Source organism: Ursus arctos, unplaced genomic scaffold (genome assembly GCF_023065955.2).
Source record: "Ursus arctos isolate Adak ecotype North America unplaced genomic scaffold, UrsArc2.0 scaffold_29, whole genome shotgun sequence".
Lineage (NCBI taxonomy): Eukaryota > Metazoa > Chordata > Mammalia > Carnivora > Ursidae > Ursus > Ursus arctos.
In genome coordinates this window covers 37,040,968-37,064,924 of record NW_026622974.1, presented here as the reverse complement: position 1 = coordinate 37,064,924, position 23,957 = coordinate 37,040,968, and the positions used below count along the sequence as shown (strand labels likewise).

The following is a 23,957-nucleotide window of genomic DNA, read 5'->3' as shown; positions in this document are numbered from 1 at the left end:
ACCATATGATTTCACCTATATGTGGAATTTAAGAAAGAAAACAGGTGAACATATGGGATGGGGGTTGGGGAGGGAAACCAAACCATAAGAAATTCTTAACAATAGAGAACAAACTGAGGGTTGATGGAGGGAGGTGGGTGGTCAGTGGGCTAGATGGGTGATGAATATTAAAGAGAGCACTTGTGATAAGCACTGGGTGTTGTATGTAAGTGATGAATCACTGAATTTTACTCCTGAAACCAATATTGCACTGTATGTTAACTAAGATTTGGGTGTTATATGCAACTGATGAATTATTGAACTCTATATCTGAAACTAATGATGTACTGTTTGTTGGCTAATTGAATTTAAATTAAAAAATTAATTAAAAAAGAGAGAGAATTACTTGGGGAGATTGAAAAATACAGATTCCTGGGAGATTCCAGATTGTAATTCAGAGGGTCTGAAATGGGTATGGGAATGCGTATATTTAAAAAATCACTCTAGGTAACTCAGATAATTAGTGAGGTTTGAGAACCATCATCCTAACTAATTCCCGGCATGTTTATTATCATACTAGGAGAGATCAAGGTGAATGAAGAAGAATAATTGCTTAGGAAAACCATGGAAGGATTATCTTTGGTGAGTGATTCTTTGAAACTTCGCTGTTTCATTTGGTTCCACTTTTTTTTTTTTGTAATTTGGTCTTTTTCATTGCATTTCATTCTTGCATGCCCTCAGTAATATAAGATCTTAGAGCACCCAACAAATTCTGGTCCAAGTTTTATGATTTAATTAGTTGCAACTGTTGGACTTAGGTTGCAGATAGTTTCTGACTCATATACTCCTATCTCAGCTATGAGTCTTAGTTAGGTATCTAATTTATTCTGTGTGTATCAGTCATGTTTGAGGATGATGTCATAAACAGGGTTGTAGTAAAATCTGCCCTCAAGAATTTCAGGGACTTTCATTGTTAGACTATCAAAGACATGATCTCTTAATGCTACCATATTATTACTTTAAACAAAATCATATCTTTCGGGATTTATTATATTTTTGGTTGTTTTGACTGGATTCTGGTGGCACACATTCACTGATAAGGCTGTGACTAAACCAGGGTCAGTTACCTAAGTTTTGTGGCTTGTGGCTGCCATCTTGAGAGACTTAACATGACTTCTCCAGCTGGCTTTCCCCCGTAGCTGCAGCAAAGATGGTAGAACCATGACTTAGCCCACCCCTCCCTAGATATTTTGTACCTGAGTAACACCAGCCTCACCAGAATGCTTACTACGATTCTGGTGCAGTTATGTCCCATTTTTATTGAAGTAAACCCAACAGCTGCTGTCAGAATAGGAAATAACATTGCTATGTGGCCTATGAAGAGATAATTTAGGCATTTAAATAATTGGTTAAAAAATCACGCAAAATCAATAACAGGGATCTTTCTTCTTATAAAAAGTCATTATCTAGGATCCCTTGAGAATAACATACAAAAACTGACTACAGATTTTTAAATTTGCTTCATGTTAGAGGAAGAAAAGTGAAGGAGGCAGAAACAAAGGGGAATGAGTTCTGTTGTTTTGAATGAGAGTTACAGGTCAACTTGCACTGTGGGCCTCAGAATGTTAGCTCAAGTTACCTACTGCTCTTTAACTTATTATTCCTTTGCTCCTTCTTATGCCCATTTCTGGAATCATTTATCTAACACTGACTGAGTATTTGTGTAGAGTTATAGAGATAAGTAAGAAACTATGTGTCCTAGGAGAGATGGACACACCAACAGTACAGTAGCAATGATGGATGTACAAACGAGCTATACCCAGGTTAACGAAGAGCCTGGAAGATGGGTGACCAACCACTTGGCTGGGGTAGAGTGTCGTTTCAGAGGAGGAAACACTAGGATGAGCAGGAAAAGAGGAGAAAGGCATTTCATTCAGAAAGAATAGCATATGCAAATGAAAACATACTACAAGTATGCTCATAACTTTTCATTTCAAGGATGGGGGAGCTGGGGCAGCCCATCCTCTTGGATGTCAAACTTGAGGCTGTAACAGTAAGAACAGTAGGAAACATTCTATACCTCTAGATCTAATGAAACCTAGGCCGGGAGGGGTCAAGCATGGGGGAGGAGGCACACACCTTTCCAAGTCATCTTTATTTCTAGGGACTATATTCGTGGCACTAAATAGGCATTAAATACATATTTGTTGGGGCGCCTGGGTGGCACAGCGGTTAAGCATCTGCCTTCAGCTCAGGGCGTGATCCTGGCGTTCTGGGATCGAGTCCCACATCAGGCTCCTTCGCTATAAGCCTGCTTCTCCCGCTCCCCCCGCTTGTGTTCCCTCTCTCGCTGGCTGTCTCTGTCTCTGTTGAATGAATAGATAAAATCTTTAAAGAAAAAAAAATACATATTTGTTGAATTTGATTGAGTTGATTGGATAGTTTTTTCGCTAATAAAGATAAGAGAATAGTAAACAGAACATTATAGATCTTATTTGCCATGGGTGAATCTATGGTAATCAAATCTGACCTGTAGTATTTTTCTTATGGAAGTGTAACTATGATTATAAAGGGTTTCTTATAGGGCCAGCATTCCATGTCAGTATGTGTTATATCCACAGAACAAAGGGAAACGACAATCCCATTGGAAGCCAAAGAAAAAATATACCCACTCCCCCCAGCCATGTACACTAGAGTTTGTACTCAGCAGTGACTCAACTGATTCTTCACCAGGAAGACATCTAATCTATATCACTGTTACTTTCTCATAGGAGAGAGAAGGACCCATAGCCTTTGCAACTAAGGACATACATCCTTTAAGCAAGTGTTTGCTGGATGCTTGCTTCATGCTGGGCTAGAGATGTTGCCTGTGATGAGTGTAGACACTAGTTTATAAGGATGGTTATGATATCCTTCCCATGCCCTCACTAGCTTTCCCTTGCAATTTGACTCTGCCACTCCTCCTGTCCATTGGTGGAGTCTGTTCCCCTTCCCCTCAAATCTGGGCAGACCTGTGGCTTGCTTGATGGGGAGAAGGTGGGGGATGATGTGTGAAGGTCAACATTCAAGGTAATGCCTCAGGAGGCCTTGTGAGGGGTTTATGCTCTTACCCTCTAGGAACACTGCTCTCAAACAGAGAAGCTTTGATTAGCTGGTTGGGGACACACAAACCACCCAGCAGACAATACCAAATTTCAGACATGCGACTTATGCTGTCTTAGGCCACCCAGCCCAGGGGAGCTCTTAGGTGGCTGCAGCTGCGTGCGAGACCAGGCAGACCAACAGATGAACCTTTTAGCTAAATCTGGGCCCAGTGTAGACCCACAGAACTGTGGGCAAATAAAATGGCTCTTGTTTTAAGTCACTAACTTTTGCAGTATGATGCACTAGTGATTTTTCCCTGCAAACCTCAGCATCTTATTCTGGCATCAGGCTAGAGTCTGTGACCTTGCCTCCTCAGTGCTTGGCCCTCGCCCAGTGGGGTGAATAGATGGCAGCTGCTCATTTATTCTCTCTCATGTTTATTATTTGCATTTAGCCTGAAAGGAGCTCTGTTCTCCAGGACGGAACTAACTCCAAATCTCTTCAAGAACAGGAAAAGGAGTCCATCACACACAGCCAAATCGAGCTTGTCCTAAATAGAGGCACACAGACTGAGAGTTGAGGGATCTGTGAACTCATTTAGCCTCACTCCCTCTTTTGCATTCAGACCAGAAAGATGAAACGACTTGCTGGAGTCCTCACTGCTCATTAGTGCACACAGTCAGGGCAAGGACCATCATCACCTGACTACTAATCTTAACTGCTTTGAACATTAGTTGAACATACAAATTCGAATTTTTAAACTTGAATGGCTTTTTGAGCAAGGGGAGAGACTAATCACTTCCAGGTCTGATTTTGGAATTACCAGAAAGGCTTTCAAAGACAAAAATGCCTCTGGAATCCAGGTGCCGGTAACTGGGGAGAAGGTGGGCCTGACTTCAGCTGTCCCCTGACTCCAAATGGCAAACCCTACTTACAATCATAAAGACAAAAAAACAAAACAAACCCCCCCCCAAAAAAAAACCAAACAAACCTTAGCAATTTTATCTTGCAAACATGAATATAATGGGTTATATCTACTTAGGTATATAAAAAGGTAAGATTTTCTTCTGTCTTTGCGACCTCTAGCTTATTGCCTGTGGTCAGTATCATATTCTTGTTTAATACTTATTCATTAATTTTTTTCTTTCTCTTCTATTTTTATAGAGAGGTTTTCTAGGTTGGGAGGCGATTTTGTTTTAATTTATATTTCCCCACCAACTTATGACAATAATCTTTCTACCTACCTTTCTTCTTTCTTTCTTTCTTTCTTTCTTTCTTTCTTTCTTTCTTTCTTTCTTTCTTTCTTTTCTTTCTCTCTCTCTCTCTCTCTCTCTCTCTCTCCCCCCCCCCCTTCAGATTCCCATATTGCATGGGTAATGGAAAGGTGGTTGATTCTGCACTGGTCCATGGTACAGGCTCGAAATTCAAACCTCAAGTGTGGGTGTGTGTGGGAGTGGCTGTCAGAATCTATTTCTGAGAACCCAAGGTAGTCCACTTTTTCCTGCAGCCTTGTTCATGCTGAGGATTTTAGGCAATGTATATAGCTTTTCAGCACATTTTTGAACAGTCTGATAAAAAGAATACCCATTCCTCCTCCTTGATGTACGTGGGGCTTAAGGCTTAAATTCCTGTCTCACAAAGGTATGAACATGCCAGTCCTTAACTAGTCCACTTTCTCCAAGGACTGCATGGTTTTAAAAACTGCATATCTTCATTGTTATATGTTCCTTCTTCATGTCTGGCATATGAGGATATCTGTTTCTTTTGAGCTCAGCTATGTCTTTAACATGGAACAATAAATATGTTTCAGTTGTATTTTGAATAAAAGCGGAGATTTCTGCATCTAGTCTATTGCTATCTTGATGAAATGCCACAAGGCTTTTGTTCATATTGTTTCCTTTCCCTGACATGTACTTCTTGTCCCTTTCACATACTCACTCTCCATCCCCCAGCTACTTCCTCCTCTCCTGATTTCAGTTCAGCTATAACTGATTCCAAGCTCTGCAGATCAAGGACATGTCTATTGTTGCTCACCGTAGTAGCCTCCACTTGCTCAATGCCTGGCACACAATAGGTGCTCAATAAGTGTTTATTGAATGAATGAATGGACAAATTAATATTTTGCTTTTGCAATCAGAAGAAAATGAATATTAGACTGTTGGTGGGAATGCAAACTGGTGTAGCCACTCTGGACAACAGGATGGAGGTTCCTTAAAAAGTTAAAAATAGAACTACCCTATGACCCAGCAATTGCACTACTAGGTATTTATCCAAAGGATACAAAAATACTGATTCGAAGGGGCACATGCACCCCAGTGTTCATAGCAGCATTATCAACAATAGCCAAACTATGGAAATAGCCCAAATGTTCATTGACTGTTGAATGAATAAAGAAGAGGTAGTGTATATATACTATGGAATACTACTCAGCCATCAAAAAGAATGAAATCTTGCCATTTGCAACAACATGGATGGAGCTAGAGTGTATTATGCTAGGCAAAATAAGTCAGAGAGAGACAAATACCATATGATCTCACTCATATGTGGAATTTAAGAAACAGAACATGAATGTAGGGGAAGGGAAAGAAAAATAAGATAAAAACAGAGAGATGCAAACTATAGAGAAGAAACTGAGGATTGCTGGAGGGGAGGGGTGGGAAGATGGGATAATTTGGTGATGGGCATTAAGGAGGGCACGTGTTGTGATGAGCACTGGGTGTTGTATGTAAGTGATGAATCACTGATTCTACTCCTGATATCAATACTACACTATATGTTAACTAACTGGAATTTAAATAAAATCTTGGGGAAAAAAAGAAAAGAAAATGTGTATTAGAAACAAACCAGTTCTAGTTTGTCATAGTTCTACCTGCCCCCCTTATAATTCCTAGGAAAAGAAATATTCCAAATGTCAAGGGCTAAGATAAATGAATAAAATATGATGTCAATAAATCCAAGCCCACATTTGCAATTTTTGTTTTGAAATCAAAGAACCATACAATGTTTATGACATAGTTATCAGTGCATTTTTATAAGTATGCTTAATTATAGTCTTTGGAGAATTACATGTGATTCCAATTAACAGCTTCCAGTTTCCCCAAACCTGAAATTGAGGAGTGGCTAACCTATTCTAGGTTGAAGGAAATACAAAGGAAATGCTCTAGGAAATGCAGAGGAGTGTGGGGAAAAGGGATTCATCTAGATCTGGCTCTCAAAATAAAAACACGAACCAGTCTAAGAATATCCTTACGTGACTCCACAAGCCTTTTTAAAAGCAAGCCTAGGTCCCTGCTGGAATTCATGAGTTGCATTTAGACTCAGGGCTGCTCCCGAGTTGAGGAACATGTTTTAAATTAAGTCATGAGAAGTTACTTAGCTTTGAAGCAAGAAGAGATGTTATAACCGCCTCCTGGAATATACTGAAAAGCCTAATTAAGTTCAGTATGTGCTCCAGTGAAGCAATTATTGCTGAGGTAATCACAGGGGGTGCGACTCCAAGACCGCTCTTCTCACCTTCTTCACCAAAGTCTCCTCCGACCTTCTTTGACTGCAGTTTCTTCAAGTGTTGATCAAACAGCTATCGGGAACACGATGTCTATTTAGTGTATGGGAGCAACAGGGAGAACAGAGCTCCCTTCCAGCCATCAGAGTTGCAAGGGGTCTGGAGACAAGTATCAGTAAAATGGAAAGATACCGTATTTGGATGACAAACAGGGAGACAATACAAGAGGCGCAGCCGAGCTGCTCAGGGTTCAGAACCAAGTGTCTTGCTGTGGTGTGCACGGGGAGTTTGGGATGTTACCTTCTTTGGGAGTCATGAAGTCCTTCCCTCTTGAAATGAGAGACCATTTTCTTTTCCAGGTTGGGTCGTACTCAGTTTGTTGCCCCTTCCTAACAGAATATATTTTTCATTCCTTTGAATTCTCTACTGAGAGATTAAATGAGATAATATACAAAAGTACATGACCTGACGTTTGGCACAGAATATCCTTTTTTTTTTTTTAAAGATTTTATTTATTTATTTGACAGAGATAGAGACAGCCAGCGAGAGAGGGAACACAAGCAGGGGGAGTGGGAGAGGAAGAAGCAGGCTCACAGCGGAGGAGCCTGATGTGGGGCTCGATCCCAGAACGCCGGGATCACGCCCGGAGCTGAAGGCAGACGCTTAACGACTGTGCCACCCAGACGCCCCTGCACGTAATATCCTTAATACGGATTTGTTGATGCCTCTGACACCTTCTTTCTCCACATTTTTTCAAAAGTGGTCACTACCACTGGTAGCCCATAGCAGGGCTGTTCCTCAGTAGGCGAGCTGAATTGATGTTGAGGGAGATACCTCTCTGAGAGAGTCTGGAAACTGAGAAAGGAGGGTGGTGGGGCTGAGGGCAGGTAACAGCTGGGAACCGTGTGAGTCTAGCGTACGTGTAACTAACTGGTGGACATCAGCAAACTCGTGTCAACGTAAGACCCGGTCGCAGCGGCGCTGTAGCGTGGGTTGAGGACCATGAATTAAGCTAATGGGTAGATTACGTGGGAAGCAGGCCAGAAAGCTTCCAGACTACCGGCTTGTGGCTGAGATTTGAGGCAATTTAAACAAAACCTTATCTTTAAGCACGTCTGTTGACTCAGTTTGTGAGTTAGGGAGTGGAGGCTTAAATGTAGAGGATTTACTTACTGGTATTTCAAAATCAAGTGAAAAGTACTGATGATGTTGCTGTTTTAATTCTTCCTTTGATGTCAGATCTTACTTGCATTTGAAAACATTTTTAGGGGCGTCTGGGTGGCGCAGTTAAGCGTCTGACTCTTGGTTTCAGCTCAGGTCATGATCTCAGCTTCGTGAGATCCAGCCCCTATCAGTGAGCTCCGGGCTCAGCGCCCAGGGGGTGTCTGCTTCTCTCTCTCTCCCTCTGCCCCTCCCCCTGCTCATGTGCACGTGCTCTCTCTCTCTCTCTCAAAAAAAAAAAAATATGGGGGAGAGTGGTGCCCAAAGCGGGGTGAGAGACGACTTAGACTGTAATTGCTTCACAGTGGTTCCAGACACTGTCCAGGTAACTCTTAATTAACCAGAGCAATTTGGGGTCAAAGGAAGGACTCATCAGTCATTTCGGTCAAGGCAAGAGATTTCTACGTTTAGGGAGTTATTTCTAGCACCAGCAGTTTTCCTTGATTTCTAGAACAACCCTTTCACCTTGTGACTCATACACAAAGGTTTGGATCACTCTGGGTGGGAGTTTATGCTAGCAGATCCTCGAAGGCGGTGCGACCCCTGCCCTCTAGAGCAGCCCCTGCTGTGGGGCCGTCAGCTCATCTGATTCACCTGCTGGCGGGCTCGTCTGGTCTGTTAGTTGTCTTAAACTTGGAACAATTTTCCATCTTGCTTGCTTTCTTCTTCTTTTCTTTTGTCTTTCACAGCATTAACGTGTTTGAAGACCCCAGACCCTCACCTTCACCCTCATTCATATTTAGAAACTTACCTAATAATCACTATCAGTGATTGACAGACTTTCTCAGTCTTTGTTTAAACACCTTCAGTGACAGGAAACTTCAAATGGCTCCAGAGCCAAGCCGTGAAGTTCTAATCCTCCCTCGTCTCGCGACCTTGGGCAACAAAAGTCTCATTACTAGCATTAGAAAATGTAACATTGATTCATTTCTGTTACCTAATGTGAACTGTATTTCTGCTTCAGATTTCTCCAATTTTCCCAAAAATGTTCGCTATAGCTGTTTTTTGTCAAACCAGGATTTGATAAAATATTTTGCCCTGCAGTTCCTTTAATGTAATCTGTAGTTAACCCAGTTGATGTCATTCCCTCTGTTCCAGAATAATTTCCCTGCTTATTTTCCTTTTTGATTTCCTACATTGACATTTTTGAAGAGTTCAGACAGGAGGTTTTGCAGAACATCCCTCAATTTGGTTGTGCATGAAAAGGACTATTTAATTTTTTGACAGCTCTTAATTCTGAGAAGTCCTTCCTATACTGAGCAAAAATTTTATTGTCATTTCGACCCATTGATGCGAGTTTTAAACTCTTCAAAGAAAATGAAAGTAATCTGCATGGTAATTATTTGTTGAAAAACAATGGATGAATGTTAATGAGCTTTTAGTAAAAATATCCAGGTGTTGGGTGATAGACTTTTGTCTGGGAACTCGGGACACGGTGCTCATCAGAGCACACTCTGTCTAGGCCTCTGGTCCAGCACGCCATGTCGTTAGGAGGTAGCAGTTGTATTCATAATGGAAGGAAACAAAAAACAATCTTAAAAAGAAAAGGTTGTAACACTTGGCATCTGTTGTAATTTTTTTCTAGTTAAGAAAGAGGGGGCGGGGCGCCTGGGTGGCTCAGTCATTAAGCGTCTGCCTTCGGCTCAGGGCGTGATCCTGGCGTTCTGGGATCGAGCCCCACATCAGGCTGCTCCGCTGGGAGCCTGCTTCTTCCTCTCCCACTCCCCCTGCTTGTGTTCCCTCTCTCGCTGGCTGTCTCTATCTCTGTCAAATAAATAAATAAAATCTTAAAAAAAAGAAGAAAGGGGGGGTGCTTTGGTTGGAGGAAGGGGAGAGATGTCCATGCCACAGAGGTGAGATGGACACAGTCTGTAACGGTAGCAGCTACGAATAGTGCCAGGGAGTTTTTGAAAAAGATTTCAGCATTTTTTTGTTTGTTTGCTAAAGAGAAAAATCATGCTACCTATGTTTGATCTTTTCGGAATCAAACATTATGTTTTCACATTTACATTTCAGTGCACATTATTGGCAAACAAGCAGCTTAGTAATTACTAATAGTAATTACTAAGTAATTAGTAATTAGTAATAGATAGTATAGTAATAGTAATATATTATTATATTACTATACTATATTGTTATTATATATATTAATATATATATTATATATATAATATATTATTATATTACTATACTCTAATATAGTATAGTAAAATAGTAATTAGTAATAGAATTACTAATAGTAATTCATGCTAATAGGAAGATCTGAAAGTCTGAAATACTCCGTGAGTCTGGCAGTGTCCCTCGGGAGCTGGGATGAATCACATTAATGCACAGTTACTGAACGCTCTGAGCAAAGCCCTCAGAGGGTTTAATCTGAAAGTTGAGAATAAGGCTTAACCACCCAGGATGAGATGAAAGGTGAACGAAAGCAAAAGACCTAAACACCTGCTTAGTGGAAAAGGTTCACAAAGCAGAAAGTGGGTGATTTCCAAGTGTGAAGACCACTTGGTTGTCAGAGGGAGGCAGAAGAGGGAGCAGTGATGTGGACATCCAGCTCTGCCTCTAACCTTGAGAAAATTCATTGAATCTCTTTCCACATTGGTTAAAATAGGAGCAGTGGAGTCAATGACTTCTCACATTCATTCCCATATTAATGCTTTTTAATTCCATGGCTCTCCAAGAAGGCTTCATGACAGAGGTATTTGTGGTGGATAAGATTTGGTTGGGGTGGGAAGACTTAAAATAGGTGAAAATACTTGACCACCTGCTCTTTAAATAAATGACCTTGGTGGCATGACCTCCACCCTTATCATCACTGATTGATTGCCTATGAGGTGTCTTGGGGATAAGAAGTGTTTTAACTGGTATCCTATGTGGCTGCAGGGAAAGTCTGATTTAAGTCAGTGTTGGGGCTTTCATTCTGCTCTGCCATGGGACATTTCTAGATTCTACTCACCAGCATTTTAATTTGTACAAATCATGTCCTCTTGAATCACATACTGTATTTCTGGCACGGCCCTCACCCAGCTCTCTTTGCTGTCAGTAATCCTCTCGGGGTTAACTGAACTCCCGTTCCTCTGGTAGTCCGGTGCTGGATGACTCGTTAATAAACTTAACCAAATAGGGGTGCCTGGGTGGCTAAGTCAGTTAAGCGTCTGATGTTGATCTCAGGTCAGGTCTTGATCTCAGGGTTGTGAGTTCAAGCCCCGCCTGGTGTGGAACCTACTTAAAACAAAAACAAAAACATTTAAAGTTAACCAAGTAGCCACCAACATAGCTTCTCCACATTCACAGGATTACCTCTCTTTGGTTATCTCCACTGCCAAAAACACTGACCCCCTTAGTAATACCTTTTGTCCTTAGTGGTTCAACAACTCCTGTCCCACTACCACCCAGGACTGTCACTCATTTTTGGATGAACTCTATTGATAGACTCGTTGAAAAGTATGAAATCACTATGGGGGCGGGGAACACGTACATGTGCTTGTAATAATTTGTATAAAATTTTAGGGACTTATTATAAACCCTCGTTTTAAGTTGGTCATGAAATTAATTTTTTTTTGTTAAGCCCACATAAGAATGAAATTGCCTTATTATATGATTCAATTTGCTGATTTCCTCCAAACTTCAGGACGATATTGTCTCAGGGACGTGGTTGTGTCACCAAGATTTCTGCCAGGCTGATTTCTAGGTTTTCACTTACAACGTACACATTACAATCCTTTTGCAAATCCAGCTGCAGGAATATAAGACCCACTTATCTGAACCAGGCTATGTCTTTTGTTCTGTGTTGGATAGTCTCTCAGTCATTTGGTTTTCTTTTGTGGCTGTTACATTTGAAATTGCTCCTTCATCTGCATGGCTCCATCTGTCAAGTGTGATTTAATCATAGGGTAGGCACCTGTGATCTTTGCTCCTTCCACGGAGGAGAGGCCACCTCTAGCCCCTTCCCTGGGGTGTGGCAAGTCAGTGATGCTGCCATGTGGTCAGTCACAAAGGTCATTTTGTTGGTCCATTTCTTTGCAGACAATAGGTAATAAGAACCTCCTGTATGAGTTTTGAACCTTTTATACACTTCTCCAACTACCATGTATAACTTCTGCTTTTGTTGATTAAAAAAAACCAACCAAATGAGGTTTATTCCTTCATAAATCTGTGTCAAATTTATTTTCCTTGGCTTCTTTCCTACCACCCCTAGTGACCATCTTCCCCTCACAAAGATGAATAGCACTGGAGTCAGCCCTATCTGTCTGTCCTCTAGCCCTATCTGTCTGTCCTCCAGTTTAGCCAAAGGCAGAGTCTGGGCTTGGCGCCCCCCGTGCTGTGTCCGGGAGAATCTGTTCTCCTGACAGAGAGCCTGGGTGGCCTCTGACCTTGAGAAGCCAAACTGAATCAGCTCAGGAATTTTGAGTCTCCTGCACCAAAGCCTGTTTTATTTGAGAGGATGCTTTGGGAAGGGGTTTCCCTCCCTCTTTCCTGTTTTGCCCTAGGCTGTCATCACTTTCTGCCTAGTCAGTCGGATTTCCTGAGGCGCTTTGGTATTGTTCAGTGCCTTCCTCTTCTGAGGTTCAGCTGTACATTGTTCAGTAGCCTCTAGCCACTAAAAAGGTGGAGCTGACTTCTGTGAAGCTTCATCTGAGAATGTGTTCTGATTGGTCAGTGACAATTTTAGACTCAGACTTCGGATGTCTGTTTACATGTGGTGTTGACTTGATCCAAAGTTGCAAGCTCAAAGAGTAGGAATGCCCAAATACCAGAGTCCCAGAAATGGAGGGACCTAAAACAGCACTGGGTCTAAGTTTTCTTGTTTTTTGGGTTTTTATGTTACAGACAAACAATTTGGAGACTAGAATTGTTCAAATAACATAGCTAAGCTTTGAAAATGGAAAGCAGTTTCCAAAAATGATATGGTTTTCATTAGCATTTTATTTTTTAGCTAAAATGAAAACATAATGAGTCCTGCAGAAAAATCTCCACATTCAGCGTTGTTTTCCAGGGAAACAAAGTTATCCAAGGATAACTTTGGGAATTAAAAAGCTTTCAAATGTATTTACTGTGACATCAGGTATCAAATGGAAACTTCCAAAGAAGTCATAGAAGTTGCTAAACGACGTGTGATGGTTTACAGCGGATACCCCTTACTTCACCACGCTTGAATCTAGGAAGGGCGTCAAGGAAGGGCTCGTGGTCACAAGGTATCAGAAAGTCCTTAAGGCCCAACCTACCGGAATCCTAGGGGTCACAGTCCATCCCGGTCCTCCTGCAGGTGTCCATGGTGGCCCCACTCCGGGCAGCAGGCTATTGTTCTACTGCCCCACATGAACTAACATGAACTGTTTAACACTGGGGCCCCAGAAGGCTACTACCTCTGCTTGTGCGGCTGTGTTCAGCATTTCCTTCATACATGCAGAGCTTCACTGTTTTTTAACTTGCCAGTTTTTAATGGCTCCGTATAAAGATACCTTGATACTTCTTTTAGCTTTCTCAGGATCTTGATAACGTCTGAGCATTGTTGAATGGCATTGCTTAGGGTAACCTCAAAATATTATCTCCCCACGAGGCACCAGCAGTGTCCAGGTTCCCCATACCAGGGAGTTCTTTCCTGGAGGTCAGTGACTCAGTTCACGGTCTTGCCCCCAATCTGCTTTGTCCGTACACCCCATCCTGAAAGGGGGCATGCTCAGCGGCTTCACGCACAGGCCCTTGGTAACCTCTGTTTTTGGCTTCTCTGGCCTCATGTCCCAAAGAAACTGTACACACTAATGCCTACCCTTCGCTCCAGCCTGTCAGTCCTCCTTGTGAGTATGGATTCCGTATTTACAAATTTGCCTACTCTGTGAAATATCGGGGACCCAAATCATACTTGGGGCACTTTGGTGGTTGTCATGGGCTTGCATAGGCATGGAGTGGTAAAATGGGTGAGTCGCCCCAAGTGCTCATTCCCAGCTGAGGTCAGACAGGGTGATTCTCTGCTTTCTTGTTTCAGCTGTCATTCTGTGAATAAGTGTCCTTCTCATGGCTTATTTGGTGCCATGTTTTCTGTGTTTTTCTACTTTTTTTGGTGGTTTCACTGTTTCCAGTGGCCCCCAAGCACGATCTCGAGTGCTGCCTGTGTTTCTAAGTGCAAGAAGTTCCTTATGAAGAAACCATACGTGTTAGGGAAGCTCTGTCCGGGCATGAGTTATAGTGCTGTTGGCTGTTGGCGTTCATGAAGCAGCAGTGTATCTTAAATAGCGTGTCCTTAGGCAGGAGCACAGATAAAGAAGGTTAAATATTGATCAGTTGATGAACATATTGTGACCAGAGGCTTGTAGGACCCTCACCTGTATTTTCCCCTAGGAGCAATGGTTCAGTACTCGCTAAGTCAGTGTTTGCAGGGACTTTATGGAATGGAACCAACGCACATGACCACAGGGGAGGTACAGCAGTCCCCCCGTTATTTGCAGTTTTGCTGTCCGAGGATTCAGTTTCCCTCGGTTAACTGTGCTTTGGAAGCAGATGATTCTCCTGACATATCTTCAGAAGGTCGGTAGTGGCCCAAAGCTGGGTCACAACGCCTGCATCACTCGCCTCACTTCGTCTCATCACGCAGGCATTTTATCATCTCACAAGAAGAAGGATGAGAAGAGTACAATGACATATTTGAGAGAGACAGAGACCACATTCATATAACTTCTATCATAGTATGTTGTTGTAATTGTTCTATTTTATTATTAGTTGTTAATCTCTTACTGTGCCTAATTTATAAATTGAACTCTACCATAGGTGTGTATGTATAGGAAAAAACATTATCCCTGGAGTTCAGTACTACCCGTGGTTTCAGGCATGTACTGGGGGTCTTGGAAAGTATTCCCCATGGATAAGGGGGACTACTGTACTTGCAATTCTTTAAATACTCCAGGCATTTCAATACTCCAGCTAGTGTCTGTGCATGAGGCTATCCTCTTTCATGTAGGTGTCTGGCAGCTTTTCTCCAGCTCCTCAATCTGCCAGCCCCCTTTCATCCTGCAGGACTTAATTCACTGATTCATTTGTCCCTTTGCTTTGTGCACACCTCACCCACGACCCATTGTGTATGTTCACATAAATTATTTGCAGCTGAATTTGGAGAATAATTTCAAGGGGAAGCAAAATCTCAGACATGCAGGTGGAGGTAATGTGGAAGGGAGGGGCAATCCTACAGCTTTGTGTTGGCCATGAGGTGGGTGTCATGGGGAGGAGAGGCACAGGTTGATAAGGTAGGCTTCTTGTCTTCTTCCTTATTGGATAAATTTCCCCACACTCTCAGTTTCTTCTGCGTCTTTGGAGATGGCTCTGATCTGGAGACATTTGAATGACCTATGATAGAAAATACTTGAGGACAAAGTATATTACTATAAACATATGTAAGTACTCAAATAACTGGCTGAAAGTTTCTAGGGGAGAAAAAGAGTTAGGGAAGTCTCGAGAACACAGAAATAGGTGGGTTCATAGAGAGTGGCCTTCTGTCCCACCCTCCTGCCTGAGTCCCAAGAGGCAATACAGCCCTTAGGTGGAGTTGTAGGGTTCAATAACGTGGTTGGCGACTGAACCTTGTTCTCTTACTAGAGCCTGTAGAGGCGGTAGGACTTCGGAGTAGAGATGACCACAGCTGGTGCTGAGCCTGAAGGGGCCCTAGCAGCCTCACAGAATCACCTGCACCGCACTGTGGGACATAACTGCAGAATGACTTCCTTAGACAGAGAAGCAGAGCAGGGCATGCATCATCCCTGAAGGGACCACAAGGCTGAGAATGAGGGATGCGTTTTCCACAAGCAGGTGGCTGATGGGATCTGATCTTCACTGTTGCTGATGCGTTCAGATGCCATCACTGGTCAGACTGTTCCTTTCCTTCGAAAGGTGTCTCTCCTCTTCCTGGAGTTAGGCACAACCATGGAGAACTACAAATTCATGGATACTATTTCTGCCATCCCAACAGAATGGTGGATTTACACGGAAAAATAACAAAAGCTCTGGCACCTTTCTTACGCGTGGAGTCATTGAGATTTGTATCTACTAGGAGGTTTTAAAACAATCAAAATAATCATGCAGCAGAACTGGATTTACAGACATGCAGTAAAACGTCATAGTAAGCCAGGTCACTCAGAAAATACTTGCAGGTTAAATGTACTGGGCAGCTGAAGTGCACATGTAAATCTGTGGCTTATTTGGCACAAATCTTTCTATTATTTCACAAAACCTTTCGTTCATGCTTTTATACAGACACTCCACACTCTGGGCCAGCATGTCCAGCCCCATCTTCTGCTCCTTCCTGACATCTGGCCCAATGCCTGATGTTCCATGGTAGTCAGTAAATCGTTCTCAAACCAAGCGATGGGTACAAAGAACACACACCTGTTCATGAAATCCTGGAAAGCTATGATGGAGGACACCCTTGGGACCCAAGCCTTCCTATAATTGGGGGATACTGTTGTTGTTTACACAATCTCTATCCCCTCCGTGATGGGGCTGGTGTGCTCATCCCTAGGTGACAACCACTACTGGCTAATCCAATCAGGAAATGCTGTTTTCCTTGCTTTCTCAGCCTCTCTTAGAGCTCTGGTGGGCCTGTGACCCAGTGCCAGTTACTCCCAGGTACCAATAAGGTAGGGGTTTATACAGAGTATCTTCTGGGAAGTCTTACACTTTACTGATAAAAGGGACAGGTATACTGAGTGCAACACCCATTCCTACTTCTTTCTGACTCAAATGCATTAGCAGCCTTTTTACAACCGAGATGGGAAGTTCAATACAATTGTAAAATACTGGCTCTGAGGTCGTTGACTGGCTGAGCCAACGCCAGAGCTGCCTGCCTCGAGACTGTTGTGTGAGTAAATAAACCCTGGTTGCTTAGGTCACCGTTAGGTATCCTGTTCCTTGCAGCCAAAATATTCCTACACGATACACTAGTACAGATTAAAGAAGCTAAATATAAGACAAAGAAATTCAATCCGGCTTTACATAGTGGGTTGTGCTTTCCCTGTTTTTTTCCTCTGGAGAGTTTATGAGTGATGGTCTTTCAGAAGGAAGTGGAGAGTCCTGGGAAGGTGTTAGGAGCGGATAGCTGGTGCTGAGGTCGCAAAGGGAGCCCAACGTCTCCATGTGTTAACACTATGAGGCCAGGGTCAATGAAGTCCTGCCCTCGGGGAAATCTGTCGCACAGCCCGTTTTTGTAAATAACACAGCCTCCGCACTGTGGGAAGCCAAGCGTTGACAGATGCCACGGGACGGTTAATTCCCAGAGCTCCTGGCCACATGTGCCTCTTTCAATTTAAATTAATTGAAAATAAAATAAAGTAATTCTGTTCTTCAGTTGCTGTCCAATATGGTAACTGCCAGCCACGGTCTTCCAAGTGCTCAGTAGCCACGTGTGGCTGGTGGCTAATGTGCTGTGCAGCATAGATAATAGAACATTTTCATCACCTTAGAAGGCTGGATTGGACAGCATTGCTTTGTAAGAGGGGCTGGCAAACATTTTTTGGTAAAAGACTAGGTAGTATGTATTTTAGGCTTTGCAGACCAAGAAGCCATATTGAAGACATCCTGTGTGTCTGTGGCAGCGGCTCGACTGCTCAGAAGCAGCCGCAGAAGCTCCGTACACACGGGCATGGCCCTGTTCCAGTAACACTGCTTGGCAATTAGGCTCTGGACCTATTTGCTGACCCCTGCTTTCCAGGGTCAGCTGCTGCGACGTTGGGCTTTCTTTGGGACTTCAGAATTAGCTGTCCTAGCCTGATGCTCCTGTCCCAGCTGGGTCGTCAAGGGCACGTACCTCTGATATCATCTTAAAAATTTCACACAAAACTTTATCAGCATAGCTTAGAATAAAGGTAAAGAATTAGAGCTTAATGTTTGTTTTTGGGGTTAAAAATACCCCTGCTTCCGCACAATTTTATATTTTTACATTTCCAAATTCTTCATCTCTGGTTCTCTCCCTGAGCACTAACGTCTTGATGCTGAACAAAGTGCCCAGTTGAGCATGCTGAGGCCTCAAAGCCAGCTCAAGGGATCATAAAAAACTCAATAAGAAGTACAACTATGATTTTGATTTAGGCCAATCTGATCTCTTGTGTCTGCCGAATCAATCATTTGCAGGGCTGCCAACAGACCTCCCATTGTGCTGAACGGGGAGGCAGAAGTAGTGCATATTAACTGGCTTTCTGACCTTGGGCAAATAATTCACATGATCAGGCTTGTGTTTCCCAATTTTACCTTCTAGCACTTAAGGGTTCTGTTGGAGGTCTGTGCCTAATTATCCACCAAGTGATTACTGCCCTGGCATGTGCACTGTTTTTATTAGATTATATCGCCCTCTTCTGGATGCATCTTGTATCTGCACCGTGATTTCTTTCCTCTCCCAGGGCACCTATCTGGCTTTGCTTCATTAAGTTTATAGTACGGCCACTCGCTCAGGCCAGGCTCCTCTCTCTGCATTATCATGTCTTGAGCTGCGGTATCTTGTTCATGAACAATGAGACGCAAGTGTAGAGGGGGAATTAAAAGTCCCTTCGCTTCTGTTAATTTAATTAAAATAAAAAAGCCAAACTATCCCACAGAATTATAGTTACAAAAGACCTTAGACAGCATGCCCCAAATTTCACATACCATATGCTGTTTTCATGTATATAATTACATTGTGAGAATATAAAAACACAGGGGCTCCTCGGTGGCTCAGTCGTTAAGCGTCTGCCTTCTGCTCATGGGATCGAGCCCCGCATCGGGCTCCCTGCTCTGCTGGGAGCCTGCTTCTTCCTCTCCCACTCCCCCTGCCTGTGTTCCCTCTCTCGCTGGCTGTCTCTCTGTCAAATAAATAAATAAAATCTTAAAAAAAAAAAGAATATAAAAACACAGGCAGGAAGGACATAAGCCAACATCAGGATCGAGGTTGCTTCTGGGGAGGGAGGGAGGTAAACTGGGAAGGGGGACTTTGTATCTATAAAGTTTTATCTATTAAAAAGAAGGATCTGAGGACAATATGGTAAAATATTTATGTAACAAGTGGGCTTGGTGGGGTAAGATATCACGACATGATTTTATGTGTTTGCACCACTTTTTTTTTTTTTACACGTGCATCTGGAACTCTCTCTTCCCTACTCCTGGGTGGTATTTTGGGCAGATTCCAGAGCTTTTGTGGTCACTTTTAGGTATTAATTCATAGTCTGCGTTAGAAGTTTTTAAAAAGCCCAAGTCTAAACAGAAGCTTTAATCTCTCATTCAAGCATCCTTCTCTGTGCTTGGTGCCTGGACTTACGGTCTCAGCCTCTTCTTTTCCTTACTCTGTCCTTGATCACAGGGACAGCCCAGAGCGCGCGCGCGCGCACACACACACACACACACACACACACACACACACACGAGGCAGTGGCAGGAAGGAGAGGTCAGGGCAGAAAGGTCTGACTTGACTGGCTCAGTTTGCAGTTTGGGTTGGTGCCCTCTGGTTGTGGCAGACACCCATAGGATATCGAGGCACATGTGGGGTTATTTGGAGACTTCTCCATGAGAGAACTTCCCACCATGTCTTTGTCCAGCACCATTTTCTGCTTATGCTTCTGATGGTGCACCCCACCCAGAGCCTTGTGTTGGGGTCACCTCGCCCAGGCAGGTAGACCTCCTGGATGGGGTTGTTTCCAGATGCCGCAAGGCTTGCTGACTTCCGCGAGGGCCCGTCGGGCTATAGGAGACATATCTCCTTCTTATCAGCTCCCAAGGCTCTTATGGAGGTTCCCTTTCCTCCCTTGGCCATCAGGACACCCTGATGCCTTTCCCAGGCTCTTGCCTTTCCCAGGCTCCATGTCCTCTGGACTTCAGGAGCTCATGGCAAGCTTTCTGTGGAAGCTGAACCCTTGCCCATTTTTGGAGTGAGCAAGTGGGGGAAGGGCTGGGACTAGCACCCATGGAGAGGGGAGGAAGCTCAGACCTTTGACCACTCTTTCCATGGGGATCCTCTCTGCCAATCTTAAGGACTCTTTGCCCTCTCCTTTATAGCCTGGCTAAGTGTCCGCACCTTTGGAAAAGCCTGACTCCAAACGGCGGATCTTTGTCCAGAGTCTCGTATCAGTAATTGGCAGCCATAGGTACGGGTGTCTTTGCTCCTCAGGGCTGGTTTTACCCCTGGGTCTCCTTTTTTTGTCTAGGTCTTTTTCGATGAACCTCATTCAAAAGTCTGTCAATGCATTTGTGAAGCTTGGGCTTTTAAGAACACGATAATTATTATATTACTTTTTATTTCCACTTTACAGAAATATATCTTAATATAATTTAAGCAGTTATTCTAATCTACGCACTGTACTCTGCAAGTGAGGAGACTAAAATCCAGATAGATTAGAGTCATCTGCCCCAAATCACACGTCCAGAGTCAGAACCCACAGACCCAGACTCCCAGCCTTTATGACCTTGAAATCTGTTATGCCATTTACCCAAAGCACAGACAGTGTAGTGCTCAGTGTCTTTTGGAATTTATGTGAGTGTGAGGTTAAAAATATTCTTAGCTTAGGGATGCCTGGCTGGCTCTGTCAAAAGCGGCTGACTCTTGATTTCAGTTCAGGTCAGGATCTCAGGGTCCTGGGATCAAGTCCCACATAGGGCTCCACACAGACTGGAGTCTGCTTCTCTTCCTCTGCCCCTCCCCCTGCTCTCTATCTCTTTCTCTCTCTCAAATAAATAAATAAATCCTAAAGAAAAAATTCTTTTTTTAATAATAATATTTTTTATTATATTATGTTACTGACCATACAGTACATCCCTGGTTTTTGATGTAAAGTTCGATGATTCATTGTTTGCGTATAACACCCAGTGCACCATGCAATACGTGCCCTCCGTACTACCCATCACCGGTCTATCCCATTCCCCCACCCCCCTCCCCTCTGAAGCCCTCAGTTTGTTTCTCAGAGTCCATAGTCTCTCATGGTTCATTCCCCCTTCTGATCACACCCCCTTTCTAAAGAAAAAATTCTTAGCTTAGTTAATAACAAGGGGTTCGGTTCGGTTATCAAAGTGTTCTCAAGTTAGAGGTAACATCCTGAAGTTTGGGAGTATCTGGGATCTTAAGGAATAACAAATACAGATAGATCCAGGTTTTGAGTCACACACACAATGACTTTTTGAAACTGAAGACATATTGTTCTAATTAGCTGATGATTTTGGTAATTAACAGTTAAGCCTATTCGCGTTTCATAAAAGGTAGACATGTGTAAGTCATGGTCCAATGCTGAGCTCATTAACGACTTTATTATGTCATTGAAAATTTAAACAACCATCTTCTGTCTTCCTGGGATTGTTTTCATAAGTGTCTCCATCCATCTATCCAACAAACCTTTATTTAGAATGTTTATTATTTAGAACGTCTATCTCCCTCCTGTCTCCAGCCCTGACAACCCTTTTTGTGAAGCACGTCCCACCCAAGGATCAGCTTGCTTGATCAAACTAACCACCCATGATAAGTTTGTCTCTGCTATCACTCTGCCAGAAGGGGACTTCAAGTTGCTGTGGCTTGTTTTAGGGTCAGTGATGAGGATGGATCTAAATTGTGAGGATAGTTGAAAACAGTCATTGGAAATTCAGAGGTGCACTCCAGTGTAATGGAATTTTTTTAAGTATTGGGGGTTCTGGTCGTGTTTCACTCCTGCACCACTTCTGTTGCTCTCTTGTCACTATTTGGTTGCACTGATTTCTTTTTTGATGCACTGTTTGTGTCTCCTTTCCTGTAAGTAGGTGTGCCTGGCAGTGAGGAGGTGAGGGTGGCACTGGGCCGGGAGTTTACGGTGTGTGTGCGAGCATGTATGCATATGTGTGCAAGATGCCCAGAGTTCCAACTTTTAAGTAAGGTACATGGAGAAACTCTTTTTCCTTTAGTGAATCTTCAAAGAGCTAGAAGTTCAGAATGTTGCTTCAGAGCACATCCGCATTTTCAAACACAATTTTTAGGATTTTTAAGTTGTTTAGGAAGGTCATTGTGTGATTTGAGGTATACTCGGCAATTTAATTATATATAAGATGAATAATATTCTTGTACTTAGGAGAACAACTGCTTCCTTCAGTTCACTGAAGGAGAGAAAAGAAATACTTGGAAATTTCCAGTCCCTTGTTAAGACTCTGTCAACATGTGGAATGTGGCACATTTTAAATGTAGGAGTAGAAGGCTATGGGAAGAGGGCGGGTTGGGGAAGGAAAGCACAGCTCACTGCTTAGGGCAGCCCTTCCAAACCACTGCTTTGTGGGGAGGTCATCACGGGGCAAGGGCAGGTCCTTAGCTTTACTCCTCTCAAGTGCGGTTTTGTGAATGTTGAGTACCAGTCTGTGTGTGTGTGTGTGTGTGTGTGTGCGCGCGCACATGTGTGTACAGTGTTAATTCTAGGAATAGCCCATAGAACTAGTTTTCTGTGAAAATCAGTTTGAGAAAATTCTGGTCTAGGTACCTAGTAATAGTTAATTATAATCAAATCATTTTCTTTCTAGGATGGCACCAAAAATTCCATGAGTTTTTCAGAATCTCCCTCCTCTGGTCTTCTTCGACATCCTGTCAACATAAATTTAAATGATATAAATAATTGATACTATGCAGCTTACACTGTGGTTTCTTTGTTCAGATTTTAGAAGAAATTCCTTTCCCTACATGAGATATGGGACGTATCTCATTCTTGATGGTCATAGTGGGGTACTCCCGTTGACAACTCATCTCATTTCTATTTTCATATTTATTGGCTTCCTATTTGGAGGGTATAGTGGGTTAAATCATGTCTTCTAAAAATTCATGTCCACTTGGAACCTCAGAATGTGACCTTATTTGGAAATAGGGTCTTGGCAGATGAAATTAGTTAAGGATCTTAAGATGAAATCATCCTGGACTTAATCCACTAAATCCCCTTAGTCTACTAAATCCAATAATTGGTGTCTTCCTAGAAGAAAGAAGAGGGAGATTTAGACAGAGGACAGACACAGCGAAGATGGCCATGGGAAGACAGGGCAGAGAATGGAGTGATACAGCTACAAGCCAAAAAGCCCCGAGGATTGCTGGGGTCCCCAGAAGCTGGAAGAGACAAGGAAGGATTTTCCTTAGAGCCTTCAGAGGGAGGGTGGTCCCACTGATACTTGGACTTCAGACTTCTAGCCTCTAAAATTGTGAGGGAATTTTAAATTTTTGACATTTAAGCCACCAAGTTTGTGGTAATTTGTTGCAATAGCCCTAGGAAACTAATGTAGAGGATGGCAACTCTTGGTATTTTTTCCCAAATTATTCCTTTTTAGTTTGCTGTTCACGGAATACATTCAGTACAGGGGATCTGCTATTGAACAAACTACATCCCAGCATTGTTTGGAAGTTGGCCTATGTTTTCCAACAGACTACTAATGAAAATATAGTGACTATCTTCTTAAGACAGTACTTATTCACTTAAAATACATACACATATATAGTATTCCTGAAGTTTGTGAGTCAAGAAATACTTTCATAAGGGCATATTTAACTGGCAACATAGCACAACTCACAGTAGGAGCCCAAGTGCTGGATTCGAGTTCTTTGCTGCAGGGCAGAGGAAAAGAAAAGAAGTTCCTTCTCCTTTTTGGGACACAGAACCAACTAAGCCTAATGATTATTATTATTTATTTATTTATGTAAATAAGTGAAGTTTGTTTAACATCGTCCTCCCTCTTGTCCTCTCAGTTTTCCTGGCACATAGTTTCCTCATTTATCTTAACCCTATCCCTAACCCTGCCCCACTCCAAAAAGGACCACATGCTCTAAAATTATTACTAGCTACCCCCCTCCCCCGCCCCCAAACAAAATTGACACCCTGTGCACTCTATCTTTTGTAAGATTTGGTTAATCAGATTACTTCTAATTTATATTAATGGATGAATGCTTGACTTTCTTACAATCCAGGAACGTTAGCATTTTAAGAGAATACTTACGTATTTGTTACCTGCTTTCCTTCTAGACACTGAGAGTTTGGAATGCTCCTTAAAGCTCCATCTTTAAAAGCAAAATAGTTTCATCAGGACCCTGCACTATTCTTGATGTGTATGGGTGGGTCTGTTGGGAGCCAGAGTTGCAATATTCATGGGGTTCGAAGAGGAGGGGGCTATCAGTCCGTGGCCCTAGGGCCTCACCTGGGAGACCCAGAGTAAAGGGGAGTCGGATCTAGTTTAAGGAATTGAG

General features: G+C 42.8%; 1 long non-coding RNA gene across 1 annotated transcript in view; it reads left to right on the top strand.

Annotated features, from left to right (window-relative positions):
• The window catches only part of LOC125282825 (uncharacterized), a 231,652-nt gene that overhangs the window by 17,914 nt on the left and 189,781 nt on the right, over positions 1–23,957 (top strand). The window contains exon 3 of the long non-coding RNA XR_007190143.2: positions 560–621. This is a non-coding gene — a long non-coding RNA (uncharacterized LOC125282825). The remainder of the gene's footprint in view (positions 1–559; positions 622–23,957) is intronic.